Source organism: Barbus barbus (genome assembly GCF_936440315.1).
Source record: "Barbus barbus genome assembly, chromosome: 33".
NCBI classification, from domain to species: domain Eukaryota; kingdom Metazoa; phylum Chordata; class Actinopteri; order Cypriniformes; family Cyprinidae; genus Barbus; species Barbus barbus.
The window spans coordinates 6,903,969-6,926,650 of NC_136761.1; positions in this window are offsets into that span (position 1 = coordinate 6,903,969).

Consider the following 22,682-nt stretch of genomic DNA (forward strand, 5'->3'; position numbering starts at 1 on the left):
TCATTCAGCCCTAAAAATATTATTAAAAAGAATTTTTTTCACTCCCTTTATTTATTCTTATTATTTGTTTATGCAGATGGATGCACTCCGCTATGAAAACAAATATATGAAATAATTATATATAAATAATAAATATAAATAATAATAACAAAATCAGCCCTAACTGTCAGTGTTTGCAATGAATCCCGCTTGCTATAATTTTTTATTTTTATTTTGTGTGTCTGTTTGAGAGAGATAAAAAGTGTACAAATACTAAACAGTGCTGTTTGTTAACATGTACTCAGAATATAATTATTTGGCCACTAGTAGAAATCTGTCCATTTATCCATGTTCTGGATCTAATGATATTACTCTAGCTAAACTCGAATAAAAACCAAAAACAGGTGTGTTATTCAGCCAGAGAATGAAAAGACAGTTATGGCAGCTACTTGGCAAGAACTTGTAATTCATCATTTTATCTTGCAGTACATAATCACACAAGTCTTTTATCTTTCCGGTGATGGATCGCAAGTCTAGTTTTCACGCAAGTTTGACAAATAGTCTCTCTGCGTGGATCGTTTTTCTGCACTACACCAGGAATTGGTCTTAAGTATCAGAATGACAGCTGACATTTCCCTCCTGCCTATTTTTAGTTGAACACTATTGATTTGGGGTCACCTCCGATGTCTGTGCTCGGATCCGACCCCTCCTCATTGCGTTGAGATGATTGTGTGAGCGTGTTAATATGTGATGTTGCAGTGTGCCCCCTTTCTCGCTCACATTGTAATTCGCATAGTAGCTGTAGTCTGATATGGGCCTCCTGTGGTGAAAGGGCTGCTGGGTAATGGTGTGAGAGCAGTATTCCCTGGCAGACGGCTTCATTAAAGGCAGTGGGATGGTTCCTGGATCAATCTTCTCGCACGGGGATCGATTGATCCTCCCCTGTTTCCTGGGGATTCCTCTGAGCTCGACCTGTTAACAGAGTAAAGAGGGCCGAGGGGGGTGCAGTGTCTCGCTAATTATCCCAGAAGCCCCTGTTGCTGGCAGAGGCTGATGAATAACCGACATATACATACAGTACATATATGACAATACGGTCTGTCTGGTAGTTAAACTCCCAGTCTGATGTGTTTGTTAACCCTCGGTTTTGACATGAGTGTGTTATGTGTGTGTGCTTGAATATGTCGTTTCTGGCAGCGGCCCTCGATTCTCCAGTGGTCCACACTAGAATTAATAGCTCAGCTACTTTCCAAGCTCAGCAATTACGGTTAAGATTTGGTAATTGACCCAGAGGGTTCGAGAGTGCTGCTGTGGAGATATGTTTAAGCAAACATCAGCCTCTCACCATAATGAGTGAATACAGATGGAGAAAAACAAAGGCTTTTATTACAATATCTTAAAGTTTTTCTGATATTTATCTAACCGATTGTGTGAAATATATATAGCTTGCGTTATTATTTAGCCACATTTGGTGAAATTTTGCAAGAACATGAGGTCCTTTATCTATAGGCATAAGTCAGATTAGATGCCATATTCAATTTAATGTGGATGAAAATGAGGCTATGGGGAATAGACTTATAATTTTTACAATGGCACGCACTAGATCACATAGTTTCTACAACTTTTAAAACGGTTTTATAGATTTTTGGCTACTGATTTATTTCCCAAAAAATGTTTTGCCAGCTGAACAGTTTACATGACCAAAATATGACCAAAATCTTAACACGAGCTGAGAAATTTTATGTTAAATTTCAAGATAACAGTATATCTCATACATGTTTATTTATTTTTGTTATTAAAATAAGAAAATGGAGCAAATTACTAACAATAGGACAAACAACTAAACAACTAAACAAAGATACAAAGAAAGAAATACAATCAAATATATTAAAGCCCTGCATATGTCACGTGTGGCTACTACAGACAAGCGCACAGAGACAAAGACACAGTCAGAATAGTCTTTAATCCCAAATCCAAGGAATACATAGTAGATCAACAATACATAGGCTGGATGCACACTAGATGATTTTCAAATCTTAAGCGATTTTAAAACCATGGGAGATCACAGACATGAAGACAGTTCAAACGATTTTTAGCCTTATAATCCTGTGAATGCACACACTAGATGATTCGACCAGACCGCTAGACCACACACTTGTCGATTGTAGAAACAATTTCATAGTGACGTGATCTCACGGAGACTCGTGAGATCAAACGTGACTAGAGAAGAAAAACAAATAGAGGACAATTAACATTGTCAGCTAACTCTCCCGGTGCACGTTCTGTTTCACATTCTGTTTCTCTGCTTTCATGGAATATTTGTGGCTGCCAAGTTTCAGCTATAGAAGCACGCAACATCTGGTAGGTGACGCTTGCTCGCTCTCATTGGCTATCACGGGTATCACGTCAGAGGCAGCCCGATCAAGTATTCTTGATTTTGAGTTCTTGAGATTTGAGTTCAGGGATGCTCCGTCTCGATGGGGAGTAGTTAAATAATCGTAATGACACCACAAAATAGAAGATTTTTTGGGCAAAAAAAATAAAAAATAGCTTGCGTCAAGCCGCGAATTGGGCCACACCCACAGTTTGGGGGTGAAAATCGGGCTTAAAATCGGCCTTAAAGTCGTCTAGTGTGCGGCCAGCCTTAGACGACACTGAGCACTGGACAAAGGAAACACTGGGCTTAAGTAACAAGGAGAACTAATGAGGATAATTAAGGGATCACAGGTGAACAGAATGACAATCAAAACACACACAGAATGTTCAGGGGCGTGTCAATTCGCCCCCCTCCCGTAAGGCGCGTCCTCGTGCCACATGCAGTCAAAAAAAGAGGGTGGGAAGGTGGGCGCCCTGGAGGCCTCTCATGGTAGGCTAGTACGGGGTGGGAAGCCTCCAGGGTGGTACCAGTTCAGGGGACCATGGCGGAGCAGGCAGTCCAGGGAGCCATGGTGGAGCAGGCAGTTCAGGGTGCCATGGCGGGACGGCCTCCGTGGCCTTGGCCTCGGAACTTGGCCCCAAAAAATTTTCTTGGGGAAGACTCTGGGTCCCCTGGGTGGAACAGGCTCTGGGGCTGGGCTCAGAAGTCTACTCCAGGCTGCATTCAGGAACAGGAGCCCTCCCTGGGCTAAACTCAGGAACGGGAGCCCTCTCTGGGCCAGACTCGGGATCTGAGGGCCTCCCTGGGCCAGATGCAGGAACAGCAGCCCTCTCTGTGCCAGGGGCAGGAACAGCAGCCCTCTCTGGGCTTAAGTGGGAACAGGAGCCCTCTCTGGGCTTGACTCGGGATGTGAGGCCCTCCCTGGGCTTGACGTGGGAACAGCAGCCCTCTCTGGGCTTGACTCGGATATGAGGCCCTCTCTGGGCCAGAAGGGGGAACAGCAGCCCTCTCTGGGCTTGACGTGAGAACGGAAGCATTCTCTGGACTAGATGTGGGAACAGAAGCACTCTCTAGGCTAGACTCTGGAACACAAGCCTTCTCTTGACTCTGGTCAGGGGCTAGAGCCATCTCTCGACTCTGGTCAGGTGGAGCGGCCGCTATTTCTGGGCTGAGGACTGGAGAGGAACTTGGGAGAACTCGGGGAAGCACTGGTGGAATGGAGGGAGCAGGCTCATTGGCACAGTATGTGGAGGGTGCTGGCTGAAGCGCCCACATGCTTCCAGATGGGAACAGGACGACTATCTTCCACATCAACAAAGAACTCAGAGCCATTAAAATCAAGGAATTAATTAATAAAGTCTGCTACAGGTCTATAACAATCGACAGGAGACAAATTATCATTGTCGAGTCCCATTCGGAAGCAAGAATTAACAGTGTGATCGCTCCAGCTCCCCAGATGTAAAACACTCAGGATCTCCTCCACATATCGCTCCAGAGGCTGTCCCTCGTGCTGGAAGTGGAAAATGAAGTCCTCAGCCCAGTTCACCCTTCTTGGGTTCGGCGTTCTACATAGTAGATCCACAATACTTAGACGACACCGAACACTGGACAAAGAAAACACTGGGCTTAAGTAACAAGGAGAACTAATGAGGATAATTAAGGAAACACAGGTGAATGGAATGACAATCAAACATGAGGGAAAACTAGGTCACATGGGAGAAAAACACACACAGAACGTCCAGGGGCGTGACAGCTAGTCTTCACTGTACAATTAAATATTATTTAATTCTTATAATACAAAAGTTAGTCAGTCAAGAGAAGTGATTGATTTTTCTCTTTGTCTTTGTCGTATGATTAACATTAAAGACACAGACAGGAGCAGGTTTATTAGGCTGCTGTCACTTTAAGACCTAATGCATGGATATAATATACTGACACATGGCCGATTTTACCCAATTGTTTACATTCATTAAAGACATAACCAACTGTGTTTATGTGAACTCCTCCACACAATCATAATTTTGACATAACAGTGTGAGAACGTAAGTAAATGTGACAACTTTACATCATTATTTCACTATTACTGTTTCCTACACTGAAAAATATGTACCTAAAAAAAAAGCTAGGAAACTATTTTCACTCAGAAATTAATAGTAAATTTCATAAATTATTACAAAAAAAGTAATTTTAATCTAAAATATTAAATTTAGCAGCATAATTTGTCCTGCTTTGTTTGCGTTAGTGATTCAATGTCTTGTGGAAGCAGTTAGACTTAAGATTTTCACATAACTGATGATAAAACAAACTTGCTCTTTTGCTCTTTGCTCTAGCAACATAAACAAACAAAACAAAAACAAAAAAACTTTAAGAAGAAGAACAGCACACACAACACCCTAACAACCACATACTGTAGCAAAGACCATTGTGAAATATGAAAGAAAAAAAATTCTTATAATTATTGTAATAATTTTAATTTAAATCTAATAACTCTTTCCAGAATATTTCAGAAAATTTGACCTAAAAGTTTCAAACTAATTAGCTGGAACAGAGTAGTTTAATTAGTCATGCAAAAATAACACAGCACTTATTTTTCACAGCATATGCTACAAATATGCCTTTTTTCCAGAATGCTACTTCACAGTATGTTTAACAGTGATACGGATAATTCAACATATTTTTTCATAAACCCTTATGTACTAAACTATAATTTAGTGTAATTATAGAATAATTTGCTAAAACTATTCAGTGCAGCACATTTAGACCTCAATATTCTCAATTGCCATTTATGATAAATAATTAAGCATTCTTAATTTGGAAACTGAGATTGCACTGTGCGATCTTGTACTTCATACAATATCCGCTATTCTATTGCCTTAATTTAATAAATTATATATCAACATTATGTTGATATTATGTTAGAAGTGTCCTCGGGGACTTCTCGTCGTGAAGTGTCTTTTCAATTTCCTCTGCATCATTTTCATAATGCGGATGTGCTGGAGCCAAACTGTTTTCCACATTCTGAGCGCTAACAATCGGCCACCTGTCAGGGCCGGATTTCATCCCTTTTTCGCTCCGGTTCAGAACAAGCGAGAGATTATAAACCACTTTCAGCTCGTGTGGAAACATTCGATCACGCCATTGTTTGATCAGAGAGGGACGAGTCTGCTAAATAATTAAGAGATCAGCACCCCTTTGAGAGAATACAGTGCTAAGCCCTACATGAGAGGCAACCCAGGATCCCGCTCGAGCTCAAAGCGTCCGCATTAAAACAAGGAATCATGTGCACGATGCACAAGTCAAATGAGAATTTTTCTTCCCCCTTACATGTATTTTTTCCCCCTGCGTTTGCTCTGTCAATCTGTAGCATAAAGAGATTTGCTTTTCAAAACAAGGCATGCGGGAGCTTAAAAAGCGTGGTTTAATAAGCGCTGAGAAACAAGTTAAAATGTGAGGCATTCTGGAGGTCTGCCCATTGCTGTGCATCTCTTCCTTCCTGTTTATTTACATGCTCGTGCACAAACGCTTCATCTTAAAGCCTTTTAATGGCGCTAAAACAGAAACGGAATGGGGAAAAAAAAACAGGAAGGGAAAAAATGAGTCACACTTTTCTCTTTACAATTCGAAGGTGTTTGGCATGTTCACTTTATGCCATCTCAGAGATTAGGGAATCCAACCAGCGTCTGTTCCCCAGCATGTCCTCTTTCAACTCCCCCCTCCTCGCCAGCAGCCCCCCGTGTCACAGAATTAAACATACTCCTTATTTATTTATTTTATTTTATTTTTATTATTATTCATCCGCCAGAAAAGAGGCACCTCAGATACCTGTGACTTATAACACGCTTCCAGCCGAGCCTTTGATTGATTTTTTTGACAGAAATGTCCTCATTAGGTCGCTACAAATGGCATGAAAAGACGCACGCCGCAGAGAAGGGAAGAGGAGAGGGAAAGTGGAGGAGAGAGGAGGGAAGAAAAAGTTTGCTTGCTTTTTGACACTTGCCGGCTTTTATCTGTGTGGCATTTCCAGAGTACGGTTCAAAGTTGGGAGCGTGTATGCGTACATGCTACCGAGCGCGACGCTGAGCGCCTCTATAATTATAATGCACGATTAATTAAAGAAAAGGAGTATAATAGATTCCAGATGAACCTCTGTGACTAATTATCATGTCTTTGATAGTGGAAGTGTGCAGACGGAGCGAGAGAATGAAAGAGAGTGAAGGGGGCTCAGGGCATAAGAAAGCGGTTAAAAAAAACCGTATGGAATGGGAAAGAGATGGAGTTTTGAATGTTCCCCAACATGGCATCCGGAGAAGAGGTTGCACAGTCGAATTCAAAGCTTGTTTTCTTAATTAAAGGGTTTAATAGGAATGGGGTTGGGCTGCCTGAAGAGAAAACGAGAGAGAGAGGATTATGGGGGATAGACAATGGGGAAGATGAGACTTGAGATAAACAAAAGTTCTGTGTTTTTATCTATGCCTGGCTCAGATAAGTTTTGGAATATTTGCTGTGTTCATTTGTGCTACATTTTCAAGTCCGCCGCTTATTTTTGGCATGTGATTGAAATGATATTTTGGTGCTGCTTCAGATGGCAGCGGTATTAAGATAAGTAGCTTTGCTTTAAGTGTAACACCACAATAATCTCTCTCATATCGCCACCTTTTAACGGCTCTCTAGAGGAAAAAAAAAACAAAAACTACACCCAGCATTACTTTTCTTTTGTGAAATTTGGAATACAAGTTCTGAGTACGACTCTTTACCTGGTTTATACTATACACAAGATTGACAAGCATGCAGTGATGTGTATACAGCAATAACAGACTCCTTTAAACCACTGTAGGCATAACACAGATTCAAAAATAAACAGATTAGGATTAATTATCTAGTGTGTGGAGTGTAAATTCGTCCTGAAGATTTCTTTGGGTAGAGCTATGTGTATGGAGTTACGTGTGTGTGTGTGTGTGTGTGTGTGTGGCTGCAGATGGAGTCCTTGGCGAAAACCTGTTGACACATTGAGACCATTAGTGCTGTTTTCCTTCTACTCTCACTGCCAGTCTGCCTCTGCCACCTCTCCTGCTGACGAGAGTAAAAATACTCCGTAATGCCTAATGCCAGCGCTTTCTGTTTTAAAACCCACAGTTCGCCCATCTGTAAGGCTGTGTAACGGTAGTTATGAAAATATGAGCGTGAATCTCACTAAAGAATATATTTTGCATAAAGAAAATGTCTGTTAAAAGTCCATTTTAAAGGGCATTAAGATTTTTATTTTTGCATTTTCACGTTATTTTTTTGACAGCTAAGTAAATTTTCTCATTACAGCAATGTATCAACCTTTTAATAATAACAAAATAAATAATAAATACAAAATAAACACTACTGTAATACATTTTTTTTTATTATTTAGACCATAAATAAAAGTCAATTCAACAAATGCTACCCTTACTCTTTATAATTTAATAATTAATATATTTTATGACAAATAATAGATTTACTTTAAAGAGAATTAATGTCACAATTCCAAATGATGCTTAATGGTCCTAAAAATAGGCCTGATTTTCCTTAAGAAAAATATGTAAAGGAGAATGCAGTTGGTTATTATTATTATTATCATTATCATGGTTATTAAAGTGAACTAAAACTAAAATCATGTTTAAGATAAAATAATTGTTAAATAAAATAAAATAAATATAAAAAAACTAATTTTATGACAGCTAGTCGCCAAGGTAACATTTCTCATTGTCATTTAGTATAACTTGTACTACTACTAATAAAAAAAAATAATAATAATAATAAATAAACACTATACAGACATATTTAAAAATATCTTATAAATTAATCTGAAATTTGAAACGTAATACAAAATATAAAAATAAATGTAAAATATTAATACTAATAATAATAATAATAATTTATTTGTATTAAAAAAAATGCTATTAGAGAGTTATCGGGATGTTATCCTGCTTATTGTGTAGCTATTTAGCAAATTAAATAAATGGATATTAATTATTGATTTTTAGTAAGATTATTTATATTGTGAGAATAAGGAAACCATAGAGTGATGGAAGTGTAACACAGAGCGAAACAGTGTTAGAGATTGGTTGCCAGGGACAACGGTCAATTATATGTTGCCGCATCATTCTGAAGAACTATTTGACTGAGGAATGCTGTGACTGACCAATCAGAATTGAGAATTCCAGACAGACGTGTTTGATTTTGGGGTGCAATGTGACTGGGACATGTTTCTGAGAGGTTTTGTGAGATTCACCAATAAAAGTAAAGCCATCACGTGATCGTTTGTAACCCTTCTTCACACTCTTGATGCGTTTCACTTCTTCCTGTTGGACCGGTGGGCAAGCGATCATTTAGGGGGGCTGAAATACAAGACCATGCTCTGATGCTATAGATATGAAAGCGTACGGCAGGCTCATTTGAAATGTTTGTGCGAAAAGGAAAAAAGGAGAGAGAGAGAGAGTGAGAGTGACAGAGAGCAAGAGAGAAGGGAAAGTCGGTGGCAGTGCTGAACCTGACACTAATGAGCCGCCTTTCTGATGGGACCTGACAGCGCAGAAGAAAGCTGAATCCCTCGACACTGACGCTACACAACACTCCCTCCTAATTGGAGCAGTGTGTATGTGTGCGCGGTGTGTGCAGGCAAACCTGGGCAGAAATAATATCCACTTTGTGTGAAACATGTTAATAACAATGATAATACACTCTTGAGTGGGACTGGGACCAAGGCTTATTTGTAGACACACGTCGCTGCGTCTGAGGTTGACATTGTTCACTACACCCAAACTATCTTTCTTTCTCTCTCTCATTCACACTTTCTCTGCTTTATTTGCATGCATTTGAGGAAATTGTTGTGGTGGGGCTGTTGATTTAAATTACTGTGCAAGTGCAACTGTCATCAACTTAATGCATTAATGATCAAAACAGGACTTTAAATATTAGCTAATTATCCTGTGTGTGTGCGGAAAACACTTTCATATTTCATAACTGAACAGAGCAGCAAATTACTTTAATTAAAAAAATAAAGAGTTTTATTATGCTAGAAGTCCTTGTACAGCAACAACAACACCATCCAGGGCTGCGTTTCACAAAAGCATCGTAAGCCTAAGATGATCGTAGCTCCATTGATTTCAAAGGGTCTACGATGTACTTAAGCTTACGATGCTTTTGGGAAACGCAGCCCAGATTTGAGGCACCTTTTTGACCTCAGGTGAAAAGAAGTTGTCCGAAATTTTGTTTATTGTACAGAAAACAACAATGGTTGAATGGTAAGCAGCATAAATTTATAGAATATTTCTTTAAAAAATACATACTTGAAGCTGTTTAGTATTTAGTGAATGTTTTCTCTGCTTACAAAATAATGACCAACATAAAAACAGTAAAAAAAACAAACTGATTATTAATGTAATGATGGAATCCAGTTAAATACAGCGATAACAAAAAGTGTTTAGACATTTGTGACCCTGGACCACAAAACCAGTCTTAAGTGTCAATTTTTGGAAATTGAGATGTATACATCATTTATATATCAGCTGAATAAATAAGCTTTCCATTGATGAAGTTTTGATGTATTTATAAAACAATTTTTACAAAATATCTTCATGGAACATGATCTTCACTTAATATCCTAATGATTTTTGGCATAAAAGAAAAATTATAATTTTGACCCATACAATGTATTTTTGGCTATTGCTACAAATATACCCCAGCGACTTAAGACTGGTTTTGGGGTCCAGGGTCACATTTAAGTTGCATGTATGAATTTAATTTTATTATGTAACAGCTTTCAAACCATGTGGCATCTGCAAATGCTGTAAACGATCCTGGAGCTTTTTCAAAATGTATTTCACTTTTTTTAAGCTATTTGACTAACCTCAATGTTAATTTAATGGCTATATGAAGTTCACACAGGTGTCCAGCAAAGTAACAACAGGTATACTGTAGTTCTTTATATACAGTTTATATATATATATATAAATAAATACCATTTATATCCACTTTTATCTAATTCCACTTATATCTATTTCAGGCACTGAAATTCCTGCGATTAAGTGGATTATTATATTGGATTCAATTAACATGTTTGTTTTTAGTATGCAAAAATGTTTAGGCCCTATGCAAATTCAACTTTTATGTGTAAATTTAAAAACTAAGTTACAGATCTGTGATGTTGTGATGATATCGAACCTTTATTTAACATTTTCAAAGTTTGAAATTCAATTTTGTCAAATAAATTGGGTACTAGTGGGACCATATGATGATAAAACAACTCAGTAGTAGTGTTGAGACTTAATTTGTCTTAGTTTAATTTCTCAGGGAATTTTAAGATTTTATAAAGGATTTTATAGATGATTGGAATAATTAGTAAAAAAGGTCAGTAGTATGTACTCACAGAGAACAGGCAGAAAGCATTGTGCAAAGTGAACAATTTAAGACACAGAAGATTTATTTACCATATACTGTAGCTTATTATTAAACATGTGGGTTTGTCAGATTTTAAGGTAATATTTTATTAGATTATGACAGAATTTCATTTAGGTGACAAGTAGCGCCAGGACACACACAGACAACTCTGTCAGGAAAGTGATTAAATGAAAAATATGTTCAAATGCACTTATTATTTTGCAGAAATGTACATCTCGACTACGAACATAATCCTCCTGAGAGCAATTCAGACTCATGTTTTAAATGTATTACAGGATCACTTTCCTTTGAGACGGAAAAGCCAGCGTGTACAGAGATTGGCCCATTAGCACAAAGACTGACCAGGCTTATTTTATCACATGCTGAAATTCAATACAAAATAAGGTTTCTGCATCAAGCTGATTCTAATTGACAAAGCGCTCTAAAAAGCGGGCAGGTTAAAGCGAGGGGCGGACTGATTGCGGTATACTCACTCCTGAGGTGATTACAGGGCCTGACTCTCACACTCAAATGAATGTGGACTCAATTATGTTTCCCTTTTTGTCCTCCGTTGCCAATAGATTCCTCCCCCCAACCCCTATGGTGCTGTTTCCTCCTCTGAATCAATCATTTTTAATTTATCGGGGGGATTTATGTGACAATGGCTGATGAGAGTTTCAATAAGGCAGGAGAGGAGAGGGAAAAAAAAGCAGAGATGAAAAAAAGCCCATGCAAATCTCTTGGATGATGCGATTAGTGTTGGAAACCAAATCAAGGCTGACTTGAATAGACACAGAACACAAAATCATATTAGGCTGAATTCGATGTGCATGGCTTTACATTCAGCATTGCATCCTCTTTCGCGTTCTATTTGTCTTTTTCGATTTTACTGACCTGAAAATGCTTTTCCACATCACATATTCTCTGAATATTCTTGTGCCCCTCACACAAATGTTTTGGAGGTTTAAGTACTGCCACAAGCTCACCGGCTCCCCGAATGAGACCAGAACAAAGTGCTGCCACTTATTCTGTTATCACATTTTGCAGCACGCAACACATGTATGAGTTCCTAATGATTCCCCTCAGGTGATGTTTGACGTCCTAGCCATGACAGAACTGCTTTTGTACATCAGAAATATATGTGATGTTAATTTGGTAGGTGAGAGTGGGGACCTGTGCATCAAAAAAGAGTTACGTATCATTTTCCTGTGATCATTTCGGCACGGTTAGATGGAGAGAGGCATGAGGGCTGACAGAAGCTCTCAGTGAAAAGGCTCTCAGTGAAAAGTGTATGTTATGTGTGTGTGTGTGTTTGAGTCACAGGGCATGGCATACATGGCCAGGTCCTCGGCGTGAGGTTCCCTAGCACAGATGGCCCTCTCTGTAGGGCAGGACAGGCAACGGGGACTCCCCCCTCGGCCCCCCTCCGCCGCAGAAGGTCGAACTGTCCGAACAGCCAGGGATGCCTCAGCCAGTCGCGTGCCTCACTTGTCTCTGCAAATGTGTAAACATGCCCATAAACAGACTAAAAAATGACATTTCACTGCCATAAGATAAAATGTTTGTTTTTAAATTCATACAGAAATGAATAGTACTTTGGTAAAAATATATGTTTAAAGTCATACACTAATATACAATCTTATATGTATCCTATTAGATGTAGCTTAAGGAAAAGCCATTTTAATATTTCATTGGAACCGCCAATCACATGACCACTTGTATCATTGTTGCCAAGTGTGTGTTTTTCCCACGGGCTGTTTTTTTAGTCTGCGGTTTGAAGCATAACCCCCCCGACCGGAAGGAGTTTTTGACCCACCAAATGTAATTTTGGAGCGATTTTAATAGCCAATTTGCTATGTAACGCAACTGGGCTAGTTTTAGACGTGATTGGGCTATAATTGAGTAGCAATTGGGATGATTTTATTGCGCAGACCTGGCAACCCTGAGTTGAATACTTATCAGTTTTATCTCTGTAACCTCCAGTAAGTGACAGTTTCGCAAATTGGTGGATAATTTGCATGATTTTGTATGATCTCATTTATACGTTTTCGTAAACCTGCTTATGCGCACTGATGGTTTGGTTAAGGACATTTATTCTTACTTTTTAATAAGTTTCCGTACAGATTGTATGAATTCGTGCAAACCTGGCATCTCGCAAAGTACAGTATAGTTACATTCCTGTGAGATCAGGTTGGAATTGGTTACCAAATACTATTTTTTTGAATGATGCTATATCCACACCACTAGGGGTCAGATTTACTAACAACTTGCACCAGCGCAAACCCTCTTTTGGCATTAACGCCCAAACATGTCTTAACCCATGTTGGGCCTTATCATCGACTCTGCTTGTTTGTGACCCTCCTCTAATTTGCGCTGCTCTTGTTAGATTGTGTTGATAATTATGGAAATGATCTGACTGCATCTTTGTTCGTTAATTTGCGTATTGTCAGTTGATCACCCACAGAACTTCCCACCCCTATCGGCACTTTTTTGGGATTGTGCTCTCACACTAATTTGCCCAGTTTATTAAATCTGGCCCTTGGTGTCAGTATAAGTCTGAGATGGATGTCACATTGCTCAGTGCAATATAGAAAAAAATATTGCGTTCACATTAAAGAAAAAGTGCATTTGCGTGAAAGGTCTTCCATAAACACAGAGATGGTCACATGAAACGAGAGACCCTACTGAGCCAACAACTTCCTGTCGTGGATCTCAGAAGAGACGTAACGTCCATGAGTCTAATGGGAGATGGACGTCCAGACGTGCCTTTATGTTCAGTAAGGCCACAGAACAGCACGTGCCAATCTGATGAATGGTGGCCGCTGAGCGGTGCAGTCTGGTGGCGGTGGGGAGGATTTTCCAGCCTTCCAGAATCTTCTCAGGGAAGCCAGATCAATAGAGAGACACACAGATGGCTGGGGTTGTTCCTGCTCGGTGAGATTTGGAAAAAGTCTTGAGGAAGGATTAGAGTTGCTTTTGCTATTCCAGGGAAGGGCCAGACTAAAATCAGGTCAGAGGAGGTAAACAAGGAGACGGGGAAGATGTGTCGAAGTCTGAGAGTGACCTGACCTGTCTAGTGGGCTCAGACTTTGAGAAGTTCCTGGGGTGCCAGCAAATATCTAAACTTGAGGTTCAAATAGCATACAGTAGCTTGCCAGAATGTCCTACAGATAGTTGAACTACTGTATCATACAACTCAGTTGATGTAAGAAATTATATTTACAGGGGCATTTTATCCAAATAATAAATACCTTTTGTGTGCTTACTTGTTATGACCTCAGAATGATTTTACCATAGTGCATGATTTGTAATCTAATATATTTTTACATTTGCATATATATATATATATATATATATATATATATATATATATATATATATATATATATATATATATATATATATATATATATATATAGCTCTTCTGATGTAGCTTCAGCAACTGCATTTTTATCTCACATCCACTTGAGGTTTAGGTTGGGGTTATGTTATGTACAGTATGTTATTTTCAAACACAACATAGTGTTAATATTTTAGTGCCACTCAAATGATTTTTAATATGTTTTCCATTACTTAATCAAGAAAAATCTGCACATTTTCCACAAAACTTCATAGATATTCCTTAAAATGCAGATTATTATATTATATTACTTGGAATATTTTATATCCATTATTTTGTCCATAAAACTGAAGAAACAACACATGGTCTTATCATTGACAATGCAAGTCTCTAATTTTCCATTGACATTAAAAAAGTCAAGTGCTCCAAAAATAGATTTACAAAAAATAAGATTGCTGGTTTCTTGGAAATTACAGTGAAACCTACTAATGGGACACAAACAACCACCATTTTCTATCAGAAGAATCTATCATCCTTGGTAAAATGGTTATTGCCAGAGAAAATCTGAAGATACCATAATAATGTGTTTTACTCAAAGCACAGGCTTTTGAGAGTATTCTTGCTCCAACTCAAGTAGGGCAATGTGCAATTGACCATCAAGAGAGGTAGAATATAGAAGAAGAGGAAGAATATAGTAAGTTTTTGTCTTGATCTACAATGGTGTGATGATCTTTTCTGGTCTTGAAACATATCGGTGTACATATAGGTCGATGACTAAACAAGGTGGTGGCAGTGTACTGTGCTTTTCCCCAGAACCCTTTCATAGCAGGTATATTTCTCTATCCCTTCTCCCCAGTGCAATGTTTTGTAACCCAGACTGGTAGGTGAGCTCAGGTTAAGTCGCTCCTGTCCAAATCAGTATGTTGTCCTGCATGCAAGGCTGCGTCTCTTCACGCATGCAGCGTGAGAGTCATGGCTGGGAATGTGAACCCTGCTTAGCATCAAAGTCCAACCTCTGGTCGAGAATGTCATTGTTTTTCAGAAGTGTTGTGGGTTAATCAGTCCTTCAGGCAGGTGGATGAGTGTGTCTCTTGGATTATGCGCTCCGTTGAGCCTATCATTGACACGAGACCCTAACACGACTGCAGGGGGTGGCTTCAGGACAGGTGTGTAGATGAAGCTTCATGGGCTTAAGGCATCAAAGAGTTAAAAGACATACACATTGGCTGATGTTCTGATATAAAACAATTTTTTTTATTTAAAAAAATAATTCGACTTCTTAATAATAAAATAAAACAATTTTATTATGTTAGACATTTTTATTAGAATTAATTTGTTTATAATAATATTAAACCATGTTTTATTTTTTTATTGCACTATATACAGGGTTATATCTCTGAAATATTGTTAAGTATCTGTGAGTTTTTTCCTATTAACTGCATCAGCATTAAGTCATCAAGACACAAATAGCACCAATTCCCAAGAATGGGCCTTATTTCTCAAATAATAAAATAAAAATAAAAGTATTTTATTATAGTTTTTGCTTTTAAAATATTTTTATTATCATTTATTTATTTAGAATTAAAATGTTAAATTTTTTTATTGCACTATATACATGATTATATCTCTCTAGTAATTTTCAGTATCTGTGATTTCTTTCCTGTTAATTATATCAGCAGTAATTCATTTAGACATTAATGGCAACATTTCCCAAAAATAAGCCTTACAATAGTTGTCTCTAAACAGTCAGAATTAGTTGCTTTATTTATAAGCAAAACTCTTCCATCTTCCTTCTAAAAGGAAATGTTTGGTGAGCATCCAGCCCTGAACTTTCTCTCTCAATCCAGCGTACTGTGTTCAGAGCAGCAGTGGTCAGTTAAGGTCACCGGTGCAAAGGTCAACACCCACATCTCTGCTGTTCGCTCTGGAGCATGACAGTCACCTCTGAGGAGCTATCAAGGTGATGTTTGATGCACAAACATGACCACAAAACTAAGCTAAAGGTGTCAGTGAGTCAGAATCACTTGTTTGGAAACTATTTCTAAGAGCTCTTGGAACCTGCCAGGTCATAACTGCAAACTCTTGTGTAAACGTATGAAGTAAATGCATACAGAAAAATGATTTTAGCCTCTTTTGAAGAGTGTGGGTTGATTGCTTCTGTTTGACACACAAACAGCAGTTTGAGGACTTCATACACCGACTGTTGGTACCAAAGACAAACAACTGTTGTATCCACAAATGAATTGGCTTTTTAAATACCAAATCCGTATTCCTTTGAAAATTATGGTAACCTCTTTAAGTATGGCAATTTGCATCAAGTCATGGAATAACATTTGGTTCATGTTTATACTGTATATGCGTTATTGTCTCTGTGACTGTTTTTTCCAGAGTTGTGACACAGCTTGAGTAAAAATAAGTGAGAGATAGATATTTACCACTCATGATTGTATTTTTAGCTAAATTTCTGATATTTCTTTCTCAAGAAAGCTCACAGGGGTCAGTGGAAGGCACAACCATTGCCTGAGGATCACATCGAAAGGTCAGAGGTCTGACATTTCTCTCTGTCCATCACCATCAGCAAATGAGATTCATTATGTTGTGACTCAAATGAGTCACATGCCATCAGCCCAGAAAAGTTCAAGAGATCCTTTAGAGACGCTTGTCAGTTTGTAGCACACCTCTTAAAATCAGGTGGAGGTTATTTTTGGTTGTATTGTTCAATTTGATTCTCCGTAATCCCAGTTTTCAATTCAAGCTTTACATTTAAGTTACTTGAAGTTGATACTGCAATATATTGTTTTAAATGAAAGACCTTCTCTTTTTTTCTTTTTCAAGAAATGGTCAAAAGAAAGAATCTTAACTTTCAGGAAATAATGATAATCAATCTCTGGAGGTTCAATTAAATAGTGTATGAGCTGTTTTAGTTTGCAATTTAGCTATCCAAAATTAAATTCAGTTTAAACCCCTGATTTGTGTACTTTCACCATTCTCCAGCATTATATGTTAAATACAAAAAAATAAATTACATTGCATTAAAATTAAAGCTACACAGAATGGTTAAGAGGGGTCTAGATAGCTGGAACCAAATGTTTTTTGTTTGTTTGTTTGTTTACATTGACCATGCAATTTATCATTTGATTTTGACTTTATTTTATATATATATATATAGTGCCTATAAAAAGTATTCATACCCCTTCATTTTTTTCACGTTTTGTTATGTTGCAGCCTTATGTTAAACTGCTTTGAATTACTTTTTTTCCCCCACATCAATCTACACCCCATACACCATACTGAAAAAGCAAAAACTGAATTGTTACAACTTCGTAAATTTATAAAAATTAAATAAGCACATTTCATAAGTATTCATACCCTTAACTCAGTACTTAGCTGAAGCAGCTTTACGGCCTCAAGTATTTTTGGGTATGATACAACAAGCTTTGCACATCAGAATTTGGCAATTTTCTGCCATTCTTCTATTCAGCTCTCAAGCTCTGTCAGGTTGGATGGGGGCAGATGCACATTTTCAAGTTTCTCCAGAAATATTTGATGGGGTTCAAGCTCAGGCTGTGGCTGGGCCACTCAAGGACATTCACAGAGTTGTCTATAAGCCACACTTGCTGTGTGCTTAGGGTCATTGTTCTGTTGGTAGGTGAACCTTCTGCCCAGCCTGAGGTTCTGAATGCTCTGGACTGGGGTTTTATTAAGGCTATCTCAATATTTTGGTGCATTGAGTTTTTCTTCTTCTCTGACGAGTCCCTCAGTCCCTGCTGCTAAAAAAAACAACCCCACAGCATGAGGCTACTTCCAGCACACTTTACTTTTGGGATGGTACTCTGCAGGTGATGAGCAGAGCTGGTTTCCTTCAAACATGATGCTTGCAGTTGAAGTTCATCAGACTAGGGAATCTTGTTTCTCACAGTCTGAGGGTCCTTTAGGTGCTTTTTTGCAAATTCCAAGTGTGTTTTCATGCGTCTGCACTGAGGAGAGGATTGAGTTTGGCCACACTGTCATAAAACCATCCAGATCGGTGGAGTGTTGCAGTGATGTTTGTCCTTCTGTAGATTTCTCCTATATCTCCACATATGATCATGGAGCTCAACTAGAGTGACCATCAGGTTCTTGGTCACCACTCAAACCAAAGCCCTTCTCCATCAAAAGAGTCCTTGTTGTTTTAAACTTTTTCCATTAAGGGTAATGTAGACTACACCCTTCTGTGACCCTTCAATGCAGCATAATTTTTTCTGAACTCTTCCCCAGATGTTTGGCTTGATGCAAACCTGTTTCTGAGCTTATTTTTACCCCAGGGCTTGGTTTTTGCTCTGATATGCACTTTCAGCTGCCTTTCCAAATCATACTCATTCAAATGAATTTGCCACAGGTTAACTTCACCCGAAGTGTAGTAACATCTACAAGCAATATGAATGCTCCTGAGCTAAATTTCAACTGTCCCAGATAAGGATATGAGTACTTATAATTTTATCATTTAAGTTTTTTATTTTTAATGAATGAATGAATTATATATTTTTATGTTATTATCATTTGATTAACACAATTAAATTTATATCAGATAATTATGAAATAAAATGTTTTTTTGTTCTAAAATAATTTTTATCATCAAATATATATAATTTTTATTGTTGGATTAATTGATTAATTTTATGTTGCATCGTAGCTATCTAATAAATAGTTATCTTAGCAACAACAAAAAGTAAACCTGATAGTTGTGCCTCTAATGCTTAAAAAAGACTTGTGGAAGATCAAAGTGAAGTTTATTCATGGGAAGTGCCATCCAGCGCATGAACTGATAGGTCATCGCCTATGGGCATCTGAATGTTGGTACAAACATCTTTAGAAACTATTGAGGAATGGGTTTAGCACATGGCAGATTTTACATGTGTTGCTGCTGAAGATCATGTCTCAATAAGCTTTAGCAGTGAGTCACGTGTCAGTGTCTCTGTACGGTGTGACGGTTCTGGCCTTGTCTTCAGTGCTGTAGGGCAAGTACATATTCAGCTGGATTATTCAGGAGCACTTCAAACGCTGTTCCATCGCTAAGCTCCCACTTTGTTTAATAAGCTATCTCTGCACTAACAAAATGCTAATTATTTATGCTTTTTCGAAAGCAAGCATATTTTTTATCTTTTTTTTTTTTTTGGATGACGGAAGGGGGAGGGGTGATTACATAAATAAGCTATTTCCAAAAGGTTGACGAATTAGAATTAGTGTTTGGCAGAGCGAGTGAGGCGTAGCAGCTTGCAGCATGGACAGGGCTTTGTAGGTGGCCCATTTTAAGTAATGAATTCCAGGCGAGGAGCTTTCGGGTGGCATTACGGTGGATGGAGGTTTGTGATAATGCCTTTGGCCCCCAGCTAGCTGACCGTGAGAGATATAACATAGCATGGCAGAAAATATTCAATTATGTTCATGAATGCTTATCAAATGGTATTTGTTTCAGGTCAAGAGGTGAAGACTCAGAATAATTTGTGCAGCTCATCCTGAATAAACAATACTGAATGATTACCATATTACCAGCTAACAAAAATAAGTTATAAAAATCAGATTTAAACATTTTCTCTGAATGTTCAAAACACTCTGAAATCAGTAGTGACATTTAAAAAAAAAAATGTTAGACGAATATCCAACTAAAACATTTCAGGAAAAAAATGTTCAATAAACAATGTATAAATTATGTTTTTGTGTTAGCATTTTGAGAACAAGACTAGATAACTTTGATGAATGTTACTGAATGAATGTTAATAGAATCTTTCCTAACGAAGACCTAAACAGAATGTTAGCCAAAGTTCCTAACATTCATGAATGTTCCTAAAATGAATGTAACCTGTTAGTTTGGTTCTTGATATTTAACATGGTACTTCAAAGAATACCTATGTATATTTTGGTACAGTTTTATTTATGTTACCTTTATTAAAACCACAACAATAAGAAAAATTTTAATGTAAATATCTTGTAATAAATTTTCAACATTTGAACTTGGAAGTATCACTTTTTATATTTTCAAAATACAAAAATAAGAGTTTTTAAACTTTAAATAAATAATAAAGCCATTTTGAATTACTAACTTTTTTAAATGACTAAACTTTTTTTTATTTTTTTTATTCACTCTTGTTAGACCTTGTACTGAACAAATAAATAAATACCGTATCTGCATCAATCCTAGCCCGATCTCATGCCAATTCGTACATATTTTACGAGGTGGCTAATTCGTACGACCTCACTCGTACAAATTCATATGATTTTTGCTTAATCGTATGTATTTTACGAGTTGGCAATTCGTATGAATTTGACCTACACCTAACCCCGTCCCTAAACCTACCCATCACTGAGGTTTAGACAAATCTTACGAGTGAGGTCGTATGAATTAGCCACCTCGTAAAATACGTACGAATTGCCGTGAGATAGCGTTGTCAATCCATATTATGCTAATTAATAAATTTTTTGGTTATAAAGTAATACCTTTTGTATGGAGTGTTTCTATGACTATTTAATTTTGTCTTTTAAAATATGAAGTGAAATCACCAGATTTTGACATGTCTCAAACTTATGAATACTCATAAATACTCATGCAAGGTCATTATTTGGATTCATGGGGTTTGTGACAAAATGACACGTAAGGTCCCCAGCCCTCATACTGCCCCAGGCCCTCATCACAGGGCCTTGGACAACATTCCCAGTTTGTCCCGCCTGACAGTGGCCTTGCACAGTGGTTCTCAATCCTGGTCCTGGGGACACTCAGTTCAGTTCATGGAGATGATCTGAATCAAGTGTGTTAAATAAGAGAAACATGCAAAACGTGCAGAGCGGAGGGACCCCAAGACCAGGATTAAATAATGTCCACTACAAAGCAATATTACGCATAAAGGTCTGTTGTTTGAAGTACTAAAAGGTGCATTTTTCGCCTGTCCACATTCACTCCAGCAGTTCAATGGGTGAGCGGGACACGTCTCATTCCAGGGCCCCTCAGATCTTCTTAGTGTCAGCGAGAGCGCATGCTCAGTGAAATAAATGGGACAACTCGTGACGATTGCACTAATTCTGCAAGATTCCTTTCGTGCTAGGAGCCTCCATGTATCCCTTTGTAGATGAAAGGCTTCCACTTTCTCTCAATGGCCTCGAGCGATGTGAATTAAACATTGATTTTATCAGAAGTTTAGTGGCTGTGGCCGTGCGGAGCGCTGATTCACCCGTGCGCTAGAGCAGACGGAATTTGTTGGAGGAATAAGTAGAATGAGGAGATGAGCGAAGCATAGTGTACGGTATTAAAAAACAGGGCAATTAGGAGAGGAAGAGGACAAAGTTGTAGTATTTTTCCTCTAATGTTTGTTCCTGGCAGTTCAGTCAGACAGCAACAAAAGCATTTCCTCTCCCAGCTTCTGATATTCCGGAAAAACTGTAGTTGTATTTTTAGTTGGGTTGGATTGAGAAATTCCTGCCTCTGAGCATGTATTAGAAAGCCAATATCAACACTGTTTACACTCGTATGTAAAGCTCAGGATGCAGAGCGTAGCGTGGAAGTCTGACCTACTTAATCACTTTGAGAAATTCCTAGATTTATTTTTATGTAATATAACAATGAAAGAATAAAGTCAAGGGGATAACAGCTTTGTTGCACATTCTCTTTTGTACCTACCTAATTTTTTCTCTCACTCTCTCAAGTTTGTTGTCTGCCCCAAGGAAATGAAAGATGAAAGTAAGGGAACTCTCTGGGGAATTTCACTGTATATGGAAATGCCCTCGCCTTTCCCTTAATGTAACACTGCCAATTCACATGGTCCCTTCGCAGTGTGCACTGCTCCTCAAACACTAAATAGTGGGTAGAAGTTCCGCTGTCAATCGATTAAAAAATTGAATTGCGTTAATCACAGTCCTGGACTGTGATTAATCACGATTAATCTCAAATTTAAAATACTAGGATTTACCTGTAAATGTGTTGAAATAAAGGAATGCATGACAAACTAGTTTAAGGAAACAGAACCTTTCTCCGCCAGGTATGAGACATAATCCTTATTATTTTAATTTTTTTTTAATTCAGCTATTATCAGCCTTTATACTGGCAATAAAACGTTTACCAAGCCACTTGCTTCAATCCCAGTACACATTTACCCGACTATTATCAAAAGTATTTCTAAATAAATACAACAAAAGATTTTCTTGTGAAGAATTGGACCTGTTCTGCAGGTGTGTTAGAGCTAACATTAGCATCATGATACATAAGACAATTTATGAGATTAATAGTACACGTTTACTCAGAACTCACTTTAAACCACCATCGAGGGTTTGGAATAACTTTCTTTTGCGATCACATGTGTATATACACTTTGGGCGGCCGCGGTACATTATAAAAGTAGCCCAAAAAACACAACCCACGGCTCTGTCATTTTTCCCACGACTGTATTTTCAAAATAGCCTAATTGTGCGGGGAAACCTGGCAACACTGGTTCGCTGTTCCCTTATCACATATGAGGTATACATATACATTATATATATCTCTCGCACAGTGTCTCTCTCTCTCACTCTCTCTCTCCGCGCTCGCTTCGCTTTTGTCGAGCCCGGCGCCTCATA